The 12,593-nt window shown below is 44.8% G+C and overlaps 1 protein-coding gene across 11 annotated transcripts in view; it reads right to left on the bottom strand.

Moving 5' to 3' along the window:
• The window catches only part of LOC309537745 (phospholipase A2 inhibitor gamma subunit B-like), a 64,960-nt gene extending 55,560 nt beyond the window's left edge, over nt 1–9,400 (bottom strand). Inside the window, exons 1-2 of one of the 11 annotated variants that reach the window (XR_014221976.1) lie at nt 9,380–9,400; nt 1,041–1,187 (exon numbers count right to left, since the gene is read on the bottom strand). The gene's annotated coding sequence lies outside the window, so the exon portion shown is untranslated. Of the gene's footprint in view, nt 1–172; nt 459–800; nt 820–1,040; nt 1,188–2,271; nt 2,841–8,975; nt 9,056–9,379 lie in introns of those variants that run through there. The other 10 variants (XR_014221977.1, XR_014221979.1, XR_014221980.1 and 7 more) reach the window with 10 other exon arrangements.
• Nucleotides 9,401–12,593: the final 3,193 nt, after the last annotated feature.

The raw sequence follows: 12,593 nt of genomic DNA, 5'->3' as shown, positions 1-12,593 counted from the left end.
ACATGTAGGAAACTTTGCCTTAGGCATTGGGCATGTATCCCTCTCAGCCCCCCAGCCAGGGAACTGAGGCACAGCAGAGTTAATTGGATCAGAGGGGGCATTGTAAAATGCATCTTTACATAGCCAGCCCCCACTTCTCCACACAATTTTGGGAAGTTCACCGACAACCTACCATTGTATGGCCAGTGATCCCCTTCACACAAGTCCTGAACCCAGAAAATGCCATCGCAAGGAGGGGTGAGTCACCACTTCAGTTTCCCCACCCCTAAAATGACGACTAAAGGTTTCTGTCCAAGGCCTAAAACTGCCAGTGTTGTGACAATTCCTACGGGGAAGGTGAAACCTGCGGAGCAGGGACAATTCCTTCCTGGCTCATCAACAGCAGCCATCATAAGACGGTAGCAACACCCACAAACCTGGAAGGAAAATGGTTAAACTGCCACAGAAGGAAGAGATCTAAGAGAGGATTGGGTGGGTGAAGCTCCAGAACCAACTGTGTGTCCCACGCTGGCTCCGCCCCACTTATAAAACCCCAGAGCAGACCAGAATGAAATTTTCTCACTCGCGGTCTGCTCACTTGGCCCAGCCCTTAGTGACACCACAGATTGGCTGGTTTAAATAGGGGTTTGGCAGGAACCCCAATGGTCCGCGACTCTTGGATGGCAGGCCAGCTCAGGCCAACTGGCTTGTCTCTAGGGAGATCGGGAGTGCTGCGCGCTGGTCTGCAAATGACACCCAGATGTTTTAGTGGTTATTCATCTCTCTATCGCTCCCCAATCGCCCAATGAATGAAGAATCACCCAGGGGTCATTTGAAGCTCTTTGTCAATAAGTGCTTCAGGCAGGACACTTGCTTCCCCTTTGAGACACAGATGGTGATGCTGATTCTAATCATCTCCCATGTAAACTAAGAAGATGGCTATTGCACTGGAACAGTATCATTTGTCTATCAGCAACCAATGGGGAAATGGGAAACCTCAATGCTATTCATGCTCAGGGATACATAGAGATATATAAATCTAAAAGAATGCAGCTACTTACAGTCAACCCGTATTTTGTTGCAGAAGCGAGTTTGGCAGCAGTAGATCCTATTATTTAAGTTATCTTCTAATGTAGAGAAGCTGTAATTCGTTGAGGGACAATTTGTAGCACATCCAAATTCAAAATTGGAATCTACTGAAGACCCATCTGTGAGCAAGAATTGGAAAGACTACATCTGCAAAAATTCAAATCACATCTCTCCTTACTGAAATCTAGATGATTTTTTTAATTATTCTTTTTTGTCAAATGGGTGACTGAAGAAAATAAAATATGTCAAGCACTGGATTTGCAAGCTAGTGATTCAAGTCATTTCATTAGTAATCAACCAATGAGTACAACATATTTTCTTCTCCAAATCCGTGTAAATATTCTAGGATATTTCCTTAAAAAATTGCACATAAATGGGTCAAGGCAGACTTATTCTTGCTAAGGGCTCAAAACAGGCTAATCTACCATCCATCTCTACCTAATAATCAGTTAGTTGTTTCAGAGGCCCACTCAAGAATATGCCATATACTATATTTTTAAGAGCCAGAAGAAGAATATATTACTATGCTATGCATTTTTGTGTTTTTATATTGTAAACTGCCCTGTGATCCTCGGATGAAGGGTGGTATAGAAATTTAATAAATAAATAAGATGGTAAGAAAAACTGGCAACCCTGGAAAAAGAGAAGGCTAGTATTGAGGTGGTGAATGTTCACTTCACAGGCCAAGTTTGTAGGAGAAAATAAAATACAATGAAAGAATTAAAGGCAATAAGAAAAGTACAATTAAAAATCACACAGCATTTAGCACATCAGTTGATAACTGCTGCAACAAGCCAATGCCTTCGGGGGTGGGAATTGGGGACTGCAGAGCTCCCAAACTCAACATACCTACTGCCTCTTTGCCTCAATTTGCAAACTTTATCAGGTTGGTTAATTCACTTAACTCATGATGCTCCAGCAACTTTACATTCCTGTTTATCATTATGGCCTGTCACTCAGGTACAAGTCTCTATAGAGTTGAAAATCACCCACAGAAGACAACCAGAATGATTACAAAGCACTACCACCCACAGCTCAGATAGCTTTTCCAGGAGGATCCAGTGGTTGATGCATGTAACCTTCTAAGAGGAAATGTATATATGTCTGTTCATGTTGGCTTTTTTTTAAAGAGAGAGATTTCTGTGAAATGTCAGAGTGTGCCTGTCAGGGTTTGAGGAAGTATGGTATTATAATATTGCAGACCTACTTGCCGCGGCATTGAATGAGCCCATGGTGCCCAGCGTGTGTATCTGTGAGCACCGGAGGGCAGGGCAGACTGGGAGAGGGACGCAGAAGATGGAGCCCAACACAGCACCCCAGTAGCCCCGCGTACTGAGCGAGAAATGAGCTCCAACAGCCATGCAAGGCATAGTGGCAGATGGACTTCGTTACTCCCTCGGCTGCAGTATCACCACCTCTCCAACGCTTCTGCTCCCAAGTCACGCCTGATCCAGGAATCGACCGGTTGCTGCTGACACCCACACTCCAGCCCCAAAGGCCAGCCCAGTTGTGGGTTCCTTCAATGAGGGAGCTATAGTGGCAGTACATGGTGGCACCCACTTGAAAAAATGTGCCCAGGGCAATGCCCCTCCCATGCTACATCACTGCCTACTTGGCAGCAGCTGCTTTGCAGATAGTGAGAAGATGACTTTGAATCTTGCTTCAAAGGGCTGGGTTCAGGTCATTTAATTCTGGTTAGTCAAGGAAACAGCAGACCCCGATAGGCTCATGTTTCTTATCAGTTGGTAGTTAACTGTCAGTGAGGAATTAACATACAGGGCAGTTGGGAAAATCAGTTGAGGGAGGTGTGAGGCAAAGGCCAGAGAATATTCACAGAGAGAATGTTAACAGTAATTGGCTGCCCTTTCTAAAGTCCATAGCTGAGATATTACACACTCTATCAAGTTACAGAGGAAGGGCCCTAACTCAATAGTAGATCATTTGCATTGGATGCATAAGGTCCAAGATTCAATGACTAACATCTCCAGATATGGATGGGGGAAATTACCAATAGACAGTAGACACCTTATGCCAATTGGTTTAGACAATATAAAGATGGACCAAGGGTTTGAGTCTGCAGGAGGTAGCTTCCGCTTCCTGTCTTCATGTGAGCAGGTATTATATCACCGAAACAATGTAATGTATAAACCCTCTTTCACTTCAATGAAGAACATATGTGAGGCTTGAATTAAATGCATTACTATTTGCATAGATTAGTGCTATCACACTCCCAGTTATGGCATTCTTGGCATTCTCTAAATGTTATGGAATGTGACTCAAAACAACAAAACTGCACACAAAGAAAATACAGAGGTGTGTTACAACACTATGTTGTATGCAAGCAAATAACAAGGTGTGTTGTCGTGGTATGTGTGGCAGTGGAGGGGTTCCCAAGAAAGGCTCTAATACGTTTTGTTTTGGCCAACAGCAACACAACAGCCCTGCAGCACAGCCAGTAGATCCTTACTCTCCTTCAGATTTGGCCTCCGCTAATAGATCTTAGTTCAGTGAAACTTTTGAACTACCACCATCGGTTCCAAAAAGTACTGCTCTCCTTCCAGTCACCAAAAATTCCTTCCATACTGGTTAGGCGTAAAGCATTTTTGGCCACCTGGGGCATCTTCCCAACGAGAGTCTTTCATGACACCAGGATTAAACCTCTTTTCCGTAACATCATACAAAAAGGTATCCGCTCACCAGACTGGCGGGACATAGTCTTGAAACTCAAGCTGTCCACCCGGGAACCTCACCCTCCCTCTCAGCCCAACCTTCTTGGTTTATCTACTCCAGCAACAGAGAAGCATGTCCAAAGCCATCTGGCTGCTTCAGAGGAGAGGGACCTTATCTCATCCTATGGCGAGTTGCCATTAGTAGAACAGCAGGAAGTTATAAACAGGCTTGATATACTCAAGCAGCAACTTACACATGTACTTCAAGAAAAAATTTCCTCAAAATCTGGTCATAGTAACCTACTAAATCAAAGGAACGCAGTCATGAAGGGGCTAACACCCCAGAAATCCCTGCCAAATACTGGGACTCCAATAACGGATGATATGGCAGTCTGCCTGGCGGAAGCTCCTCATACACCGTCGCAACGCAGTCCCCCTTCACCTCTACTAATAGATCTGCAATCAACTACCTCGCCCTCGTCTTAAAGAGCAATGCGCCAAACACCCCGCATCTTGGAAATCTGTCAATGTCCTATTCTTCTATGCCTGACCTGGAGTCTTCAATCAGTGCGGCCCAGTCAGATGACTGTACATCCTCGTCCCTTGCCAGTCAACCTCTTTTGGTAGAACCTTATTTTCCCGCAACCTCTTCTAGCCAATACATAAACGGTAAGGAAGCCACTGCGCAAAGAGACAGCTCAGGTCTTATTGATGACCCTGCTGGCCACATCAATCAAATTACCACCCCTTCGATACCTTCAGCAATATCACGCCGTCTCAGACCCTTGGCAATGCCTCTCCCACCAGCAACCAGAGTAACTGACTAGGACATAGTCCCTCTTCAAACTGCTTTAATGTGCGATCCTGGAATGTGGCGGGATGGACGTCCAAACAGGATGGCAGGGATATGAAAGAGTTTTTAGCGAAATTCCAGATTATGGGTATACAAGAGACCTGGTGCCTAGAATCGTCACCACCCCCACCCCCATCCCTACTGGGTTATGACGCCTTTGTGATTCCTGCAACCAAAACACATTTGTATGGGCGCCCTAGTGGTGGCCTGGTAACATTTGTTTCGCAGGAGCTTCAACTTAATATCTCTCCTCTCTTTTGGTTAGAGAGTAATTCCATTCAAACTTTACACATCACTAACAGCCCGGTTGGGGACTTCATTTGTGTAAACTTATACAATCCATCTACCTCCTCCCCTTCTCATTCAAATCAGCTTTGGGAGGATTTAAGATTTATCCTCGATAAATCTGTGGCTGAATTTCCAAAGTCAGAGATCCTTATAATGGGGGACTTCAATGCCAGAATCGGAGCAGATATAAGCTCATTCACCCATAAGTCGCAATTATTCATAGAAGAGGAGTGGCTTCCTACGTGGAATTCACATGATAAGACCATCAATAGGGCTGGCTTCATACTACTGGAGTTTACCATAAACTGCGGGCTGCACAGCTTGCATGGCACACCCAAAGACTGGTCCGGGGGATTCTATACTTTTCTAGGATCGAGAGGGGCAAGCGTGATAGACTACATCTGGTCCTCCTCGGCATTTAATGATAAGGCATATTGTTTCAATGTGTTCAACAGAACTGAAAGTGACCACCTTCCAATCGCCATCTCCTTCCTCCACACACAGCTGGGGCTTCCCAGCTCACTCCACCTCCAGGACCCACTGATCTTAGCCCCCGGACATTAGAAGTGGGATACCTATCTGGAGCAAGACATAAAAGTCCTCCTAAATTCCCCTGAGATCCTAGCCTTGAAAGCTCAGCTGTTAACAATGAATGTGAATCATTTCTCAACTTTCCAGCAAATTCTAGCCTACTTGCTTCCTTCACTCACGAAACCTCCCCGTGCGATTCTAACCTGGAAGAATCAAACTTGGTTCGACCAAGAATGCAAACAGTGCAGAAGTTGGCTTAGATCTCTTCAGTCTGATATGAAATCAGACAGCACCCAGAGCAAAATCAGGGAGTTAGCCCAATTCCGTTCATACTACAAGAAGCTGCTTCAACATAAGAAATTGCTCTTTGCGAAAGAACGCTGGACGGCGTTGTCAGTGGCCATTAAAACCCGTGACGACAAGAAATTCTGGAATTTAATTAATGCAGGTTTAAGACCCCACTCATTCTTTGTTAATAACATCACAGCAGCCAGTTGGCACTCTCACTTTGCTCAGCTGTATTCCGCCCCAGATCCCGAAGTAAACATAGTCTCTACTCTTCCAGCATCTGCCCTGCCCACCTGGGAACCAGTTTCCCCAAAGAGATGTTTACAACTAATCAGCATGCTATCAGGGGATAAATCCCCGGGGAGGATATGATACCACCTGAGGTATTTTTATCGAACCAGACGTGGTGGGCCCCTATCTTAGCATCTCTCTTTACCACTATTAATGCTACTCTCAAGATTCCACCTAACTGGAAACAGAGCATAGTCATCCCAATACATAAAAAGGGGGACCCACAAGATCCGCGTAACTATCGACCTATCAGCCTGCTGGACATATCATACAAGGTTTACTCTAGATTCTTGCTAGAGAAATTAATCGAGTGGGCAGAAGAAACAAAGCTATTCTACCCGGAACAGGCTGGCTTCCGTAAAGGTCATAGTACATCTGGCCAATGTCTTGTTCTATTTACCCTGATTGATAAATACCTAAACAGGTTCAACTGCAAACTACAAGCGGCTTTTGTGGACCTGTCCTCCGCTTTTCATCTCCGCCAAGCTAAGCAGTTGGCTCCTTATCTCTCTCGCCCTGACCTAGCCACTGTGATCCACGCGACGGTCACCTCCAGACTGGATTATTGTAACTCGCTCTACGTGGGGCTGCCCTTGAGACTGACCCAGAAACTCCAGCGGGTGCAGAATGCCGCGGCGAGACTCCTTATGGGGTCTTCGCTGCGAGATCATATTCATCCGGTGCTATACCAGCTGCACTGGCTCCCGGTGGAGTACAGGATCAGGTTTAAGGTGCTGGTTTTAACCTTTAAAGCCCTATACGGCCTAGGACCCTCGTACCTACGGGACCGCCTCTCCTGGTATGTCCCACAGAGAAATTTACGGTCTGCAAATAAAAACATCTTGAAGATCCCAGGCCATAGAGAGGTTAGGCTGGCCTCAACTAGAGCCTGGGCCTTCTCGGCCGCGGCTCCAATCTGGTGGAATGCTCTGTCACAAGAGACTAGGGCTCTGCAGGACCTGACATCCTTCCGCAGGGCCTGCAAGACAGAGCTGTTCCACCAGGCCTTTGGTCAGGGCGCAGCCTGACCCCCTCCTCTGGCAATCGGCATTCTGCACAGAATTTTGTTTGATGGTTGCCATTAATTTGATTTTAATTTGATTTAATTAATTTTATAATGAATGTTTTTAGAATGTCGGATTATTTTGATTGTTGTTAGCCGCCCTGAGGCTTCGGCTGGGGAGGGCAGGATATAAATAAAATTTATTATTATTATTATTATTATTATTATTATTATTATTATTATTATTATTTTGACTCCATCCCTAGAGATAGGCTATGGCAGAAGCTTAGTCACACCAACATAGATAAGAGACTCCTCCACCTTCTTATGGAAATTCATAATGACATATCGGCCAGAGTAAAATTTGGTCCTCTGGGAGCACTTTCTGATTCTTTCCCTCTGAATAAAGGGGCCCCTTTTCTATTTTCTATTTAATTTCTACATCAATGACATCGTTACAACCATGAAGGCCCTAAACCAATCTGCCCCCGCTTTACAACAGCTCAAGATCCCCATATTACTCTATGCGGACGACATGGTGATACTGTCCTTAACCAAGCAGGGCTTAAACAACTTGCTCAGAGGGCTCATGACATATTGTGATACCAACTCCCTCAAAATCAATTTCGCCAAAACCAAAATTCTTACTTTTGGCACGAAAACTCGGAAGCCATTCTGGAATTTTGAGGGCCACTCTATTGAATATTGTTCAGCATTCAAGTATCTGGGTATCACTTTTCAGCATGGGCTTAGCTGGTCAGCTCACCTAAACATGACCATCCTGGCTGCCCATAGAACCATCAAAGCCTTGGAGAAATTCTTCTATGAAAAAGGCGGCCAGTTGGTTCCACCAATCAGAAAAGCATTTATCAGCAAAGTCCTCCCGATGTTACTGTATGGGGTTGAAATCTGGGGGTGGAATTTAAAAACACTACAACGGCTTGAGATTCTACAAAACTCTTTTGCACGAAAGCTACTGGGTCTCCCCAAGGCCTCGGTTGCTGCACAGTTAAGAACAGAACTGGGCCTCCCCTCCATTGTTGCGAGAGCCCACATTAGAATTATTAGTTTTTATTGTAAATTAATCAAAGCCCCAGGTTCCCTACTAGCCAGGCAAGCCTTTTTAACTTGTTCTCATAGCAACAAATGGTCCAAGGCCATGGAGATTATTACTGCACACTACTCCCTCCCAGATCTTGACACACTGTCATCTTGGGACCAACATAAAATCCGGGCCTGGATTCTTACAAGAGACGAGGCCATGGACCGGGCACCACAGCTCGCCTCTCCATGTGGCTCCCTAAAGTGAAAGTGGTAAGATCACTTGCCAACTACTTGATAGACCCCTGACGGAGCCCAATTTGAGAAGAGCGTTTACTATGGCCCGTTTCCATTCTATACCCACGGCCTTCTTGCAGGGGATTTACTCTAAGACCCCTATTACTCAGCGTCTATGTCCTTGCACAATGAATGTAGTAGAGGACTTCATAGATTTCTTTTTCTACTGCCCTATTTATGACCTAATAAGAACTAAGCTCCTCCTCTTGATCCCGTCCACCATCACATCTAAGGAAGACTGTTTGAAATCGCTTCTTGTGGACGCAAATCCCCAAATTTCACGTGGGGTGGCAATCTTTATAGTGCAGGCTTTGAAACTCAGGGCTACTCTGACTGGGTAGTGTGTCCTAGACCTGGACCTGTTTTAATTCTTCTTATTACCTTTTTAACCTAATGTGCCGAGCCTATTTTGGGGTCATTATATGCTTTTTATACATCCACATTTTAGATTCCCGGCGCTGGCAACTAAATCTTTACTTTATTGTCTTAGGGTAATTTAAATGTCATAATGCCAGTAATATCACTTTGAATTTTGTTTGGTTGCTTGTCTCTAACATTTTGTCTTATCCTGCTATGGCTGTATGCTAATGCAATAAAGGGTTGATTGATACTCTCCAGTAGTTGCTGTCACTATGCTCTCACTTACTCCTGCAGTCCCAGTTGGGAGAAAACTTGGAGTACACTAAAGCAATCACTTTTTCAAAGGTTTGGAGCCAGTACCACAACATTCCTCTGATTGCCCTGCATCTTTGTGGTTTGTCTCAAAGTGTAGTGGCACCCCATACTCTTTCTGAGTCTCCAAGGACTCAGAAGAGTGTGCTGGTCACCTACATCTCTTATCCTAAACTCACAGTAGGTTCTATGCATGTGTGGATTCTAAAACCCCGAAATTGGAAGACATGTACACTTCATCAGTCAATTTAAGAAACCTATTAGGAATTAAGGTAACAGGGAAACATACAAAAGGTCAAAGAAGAATACAAAATAAAACCAAGCACTGTGGCTCTAAACTAAACCAATCTTAACCACTTGTTGTTCAGGTTTACTCACAAAGAATCATCAGTTTTTAGAAGATTCTATCTTGGAACCACAGTGCTGGAAAGGCAACTGGATTCCCTCCTGTTGGAAGGGGAACAAACTGCAAGAAGCAGCTCAGTTTTTTAAAGGCCCACTACTCTCTTACTCTCTTATGGGAACGGAGAAGCCTTGGCTATTTCTGATCAAGTTTCTTGGCTATTTCTATTCAAGTTTCTTTGGTCCCTCAAATAGGCCCTTTAACTAAGGTCCTTTGCTATAGGTCCTTTAACTAAGGTCCTTTGCTATAGATCCTTTGCTAAGAAGAGGCTTGACTCAGAATTGATGTGCAGCTCAGGTTCTTTCTTTACAGCATGTTTCCTGGCTGAATTTCTTGGGCCCCAGAAAGAGAAATCTTCCAGATGTACTCAAATCCCTTGAAGAAAGCAAGCCCATTATATGTCAACAGACTCTACAGGGTCTTCTGGGGAGAATCACAGGCCTAGTTCATGTGTACACTCACCTCAATTCATCTCCAGTTCTTTGGTTGTCCAGCACTCAATTATTCACCTGAATGCATGAAAGGTCATCCCTAGATACTCCAGGGACCAAATGGTGGACCTACACATCCAATTTTAATTAAACAGAAAAGACATACTCACTTAAAAAGCCCTTGACATCATGTTGAAAGCAAAAGCCGTTGTCAATTTTGCAAAAACTCATGTAACCGTCGAAACATGTTAGATTTGCCACTTCTGTGAGGAGAGATGAAGAAACATTCAGTGGCACCACAAAGTTGCTCATTCCATGAGAAATGGCATCTACATTCACGATTAGAAATATGACCATGAGCTCCACCTTTGTTGGATATAATCCAACAAACGAAATAGGAACAGCTTTCATCAACTCAGGATCCACTTGCAATAGTGGGTCATGCGGGATGAAAGCATCCAAAACGCTAAATAATGCTCACAAGGTCTGTAGAACTCTGTAATGTCATATGTTTGAGACAGTTATGTCAGGTGGTACAGCAGTGGCCCTTATTAACCATCTTCTGTATGAGAGCAGCAGAAGTGGTGTACTGCTATCTGTCTCCGTTTGTCTCTAACAGTATTTATGTTAGAAACAAATCTATATAAAATGTATTATCAACATTTTCCTGCATTGTACATATTAATCTGAAAGTGCAAGCACATAAAGTAAAAGTTATTTCTTATTTAAAGTGTCTTATTCAGCTTTTAGAAGAGGGAAAAGGGAACTCCTTAAAGGGTCAAATGACCCTTTACCATACAGCAATCTTATTGGTTTTCAGGATCCACAAGCAGTGGTGGGTTGGAAGATGCATGTACACATATACACACCTTCCCCCCATTTCTCACACACAAACATACCCACTCACTGTGACAGAAAGAGTAATAGCTTTATGGTGATTCATGCATCCCCACACCAAAGCAATGGCATCTCCTTCCCCCATTGCAGCACATTCCACCTTACCTCTCCCTGTTGCCCAGATAATTGACTGTGTGGTTCCCCCTTCTTCCCTGCACCAGTCAAATGGGCATTAAGTTGTACAGTGCAATTTCAGAAGTCCCATCACACACTTCTGCACACAGCCCACATTATTGGTCCTGGGAAGTGTGCTACCACCAGCCCAGAGCATGAGCAGAGCATGAGGGCAATGGGGAGAAAGGTGCACCAGGAACGGCTTCGCCATCCACCTTCATCACAATCGAATGTCTGCTCATCTGCCCTGCCAAACACCTGCTTGGGCAACTGAGGGAAGCACAGTTACTGAAACAGGACAAGGGGTCAATCCCCAGGTATGTGACATAGACAACCGATTGCAGCTGACATGAGGTCCATAAGCCATGAATTGCTCACTTGTGCTGGAAGTAATGGGGAGGTGGCCCAGTCTCATGAGAAGTGTAACAAGCCCAAACAGAGCAACCACAGCACAGGAAACACTATAAAATCAAGCACTAACAGGCAGTGCCGTTGCTGGGAGGGAAGACTAGCCAAGTTCTTTGCCCTTGGTGAAGCCCCCAGAGGCTCCATTGCGGCTCTCAGCCTCTGTGTGTATGTGTGTGCAAATGCATGTGGGGTGTGTGTGCCAAACTGGGTGTTTGACCTGGGTGAAATAAAGCCTAGTTTCACCCCTGCTACCAGAGATTCCTTTCTATTTTGATTCCCAGATGCTCTTGGTCTTATCCAATCTTTTCAGCATATTTTTTTTTCCCTTCAATGATCCTATCTCAGTCTCCCTAGCTTAGTCCACAGCATATTCCCCCCCCTTCAATGAACCTATCTCAGTCTCCCTAGCTTAGTCCACTCCACATCCCCTCCCAGGTAGTGAAAAGAAGAATCCAAGATTTCAGCTTCCGACTCACCTGGGAGAAACAGGGCCAGGAGAAGGCATATACTGAGGAAAGCCTTCATAGCGCTGAAGAGATCAAAAGCTTAGGAAGACTCAGAACAAGCCAGCAGGTGACTTGTGGAGGAAGAGGCTGATGTGGGGAAATTTATAGGCCAAACCGGGGAGGCCTGGGAGTAGAGGTGGGAAGAACTGGTCCAGTGAGGGGCGGGAAATGATGAAATTAGAAATTGCATAGAGTGTTTTCTTGGAACACAAATTTCAGTGCTGAAATTAATAAAATGTGTTTTTTTTTAGAATGGCATGATCTTCTGCCAACTGCCTCTTCAATTAAGAAACAACTCTTCAATTAAGAAACAACGATCGATCTCCTTTGGATGTAATATCACCAAATGACCTTCCAGTCCTTCTCCACCCCAATTTCCCCACAATGTATGAGGAAAGTCTCTAGAGTCAGCCAACTTGGCACGTTCAGTTTTGTAATATACAATCATTTTACAGAATGTATCCTGCAAAACAAAACAGCTGAATTTTTAAACCCCACAAATTAAAAGCTGCTTGAGAATGTTTTAAACAAATTAGAAACTTGTAGCAGGGAAGCAATTGCAGAACTGCCCCCTGCCCCAGCTGCCGCCGCCAAGCCCTGCCCAAAGAGTTCATTCACATGAGTCTGGTTCCACCTCATAGGTCAGCTGGCAATGGCCTTACAAAGGGAACAGACCCTGCAGTCCTCACCACAGTCAAAGGTCCAGTCCTCATTGCAGCAGGACTTTTTATAGCTGGAGTGCAAGGGCCTGGGCCCTGCCCTGTAGGCCAGATGGTGAAGGCCTTGCGAGGGGCAGGCCCTTCAGTCCTCACCACAGCTGATGGTAAGTCACC

The sequence above is a fragment of the Podarcis vaucheri genome, assembly GCF_965113315.1.
Source record: "Podarcis vaucheri genome assembly, chromosome: 7".
In the NCBI taxonomy this organism is placed as follows: domain Eukaryota; kingdom Metazoa; phylum Chordata; class Lepidosauria; order Squamata; family Lacertidae; genus Podarcis; species Podarcis vaucheri.
Note: the sequence above shows the minus strand (reverse complement) of the source record. Positions and strands in the feature narration are given on the sequence as shown.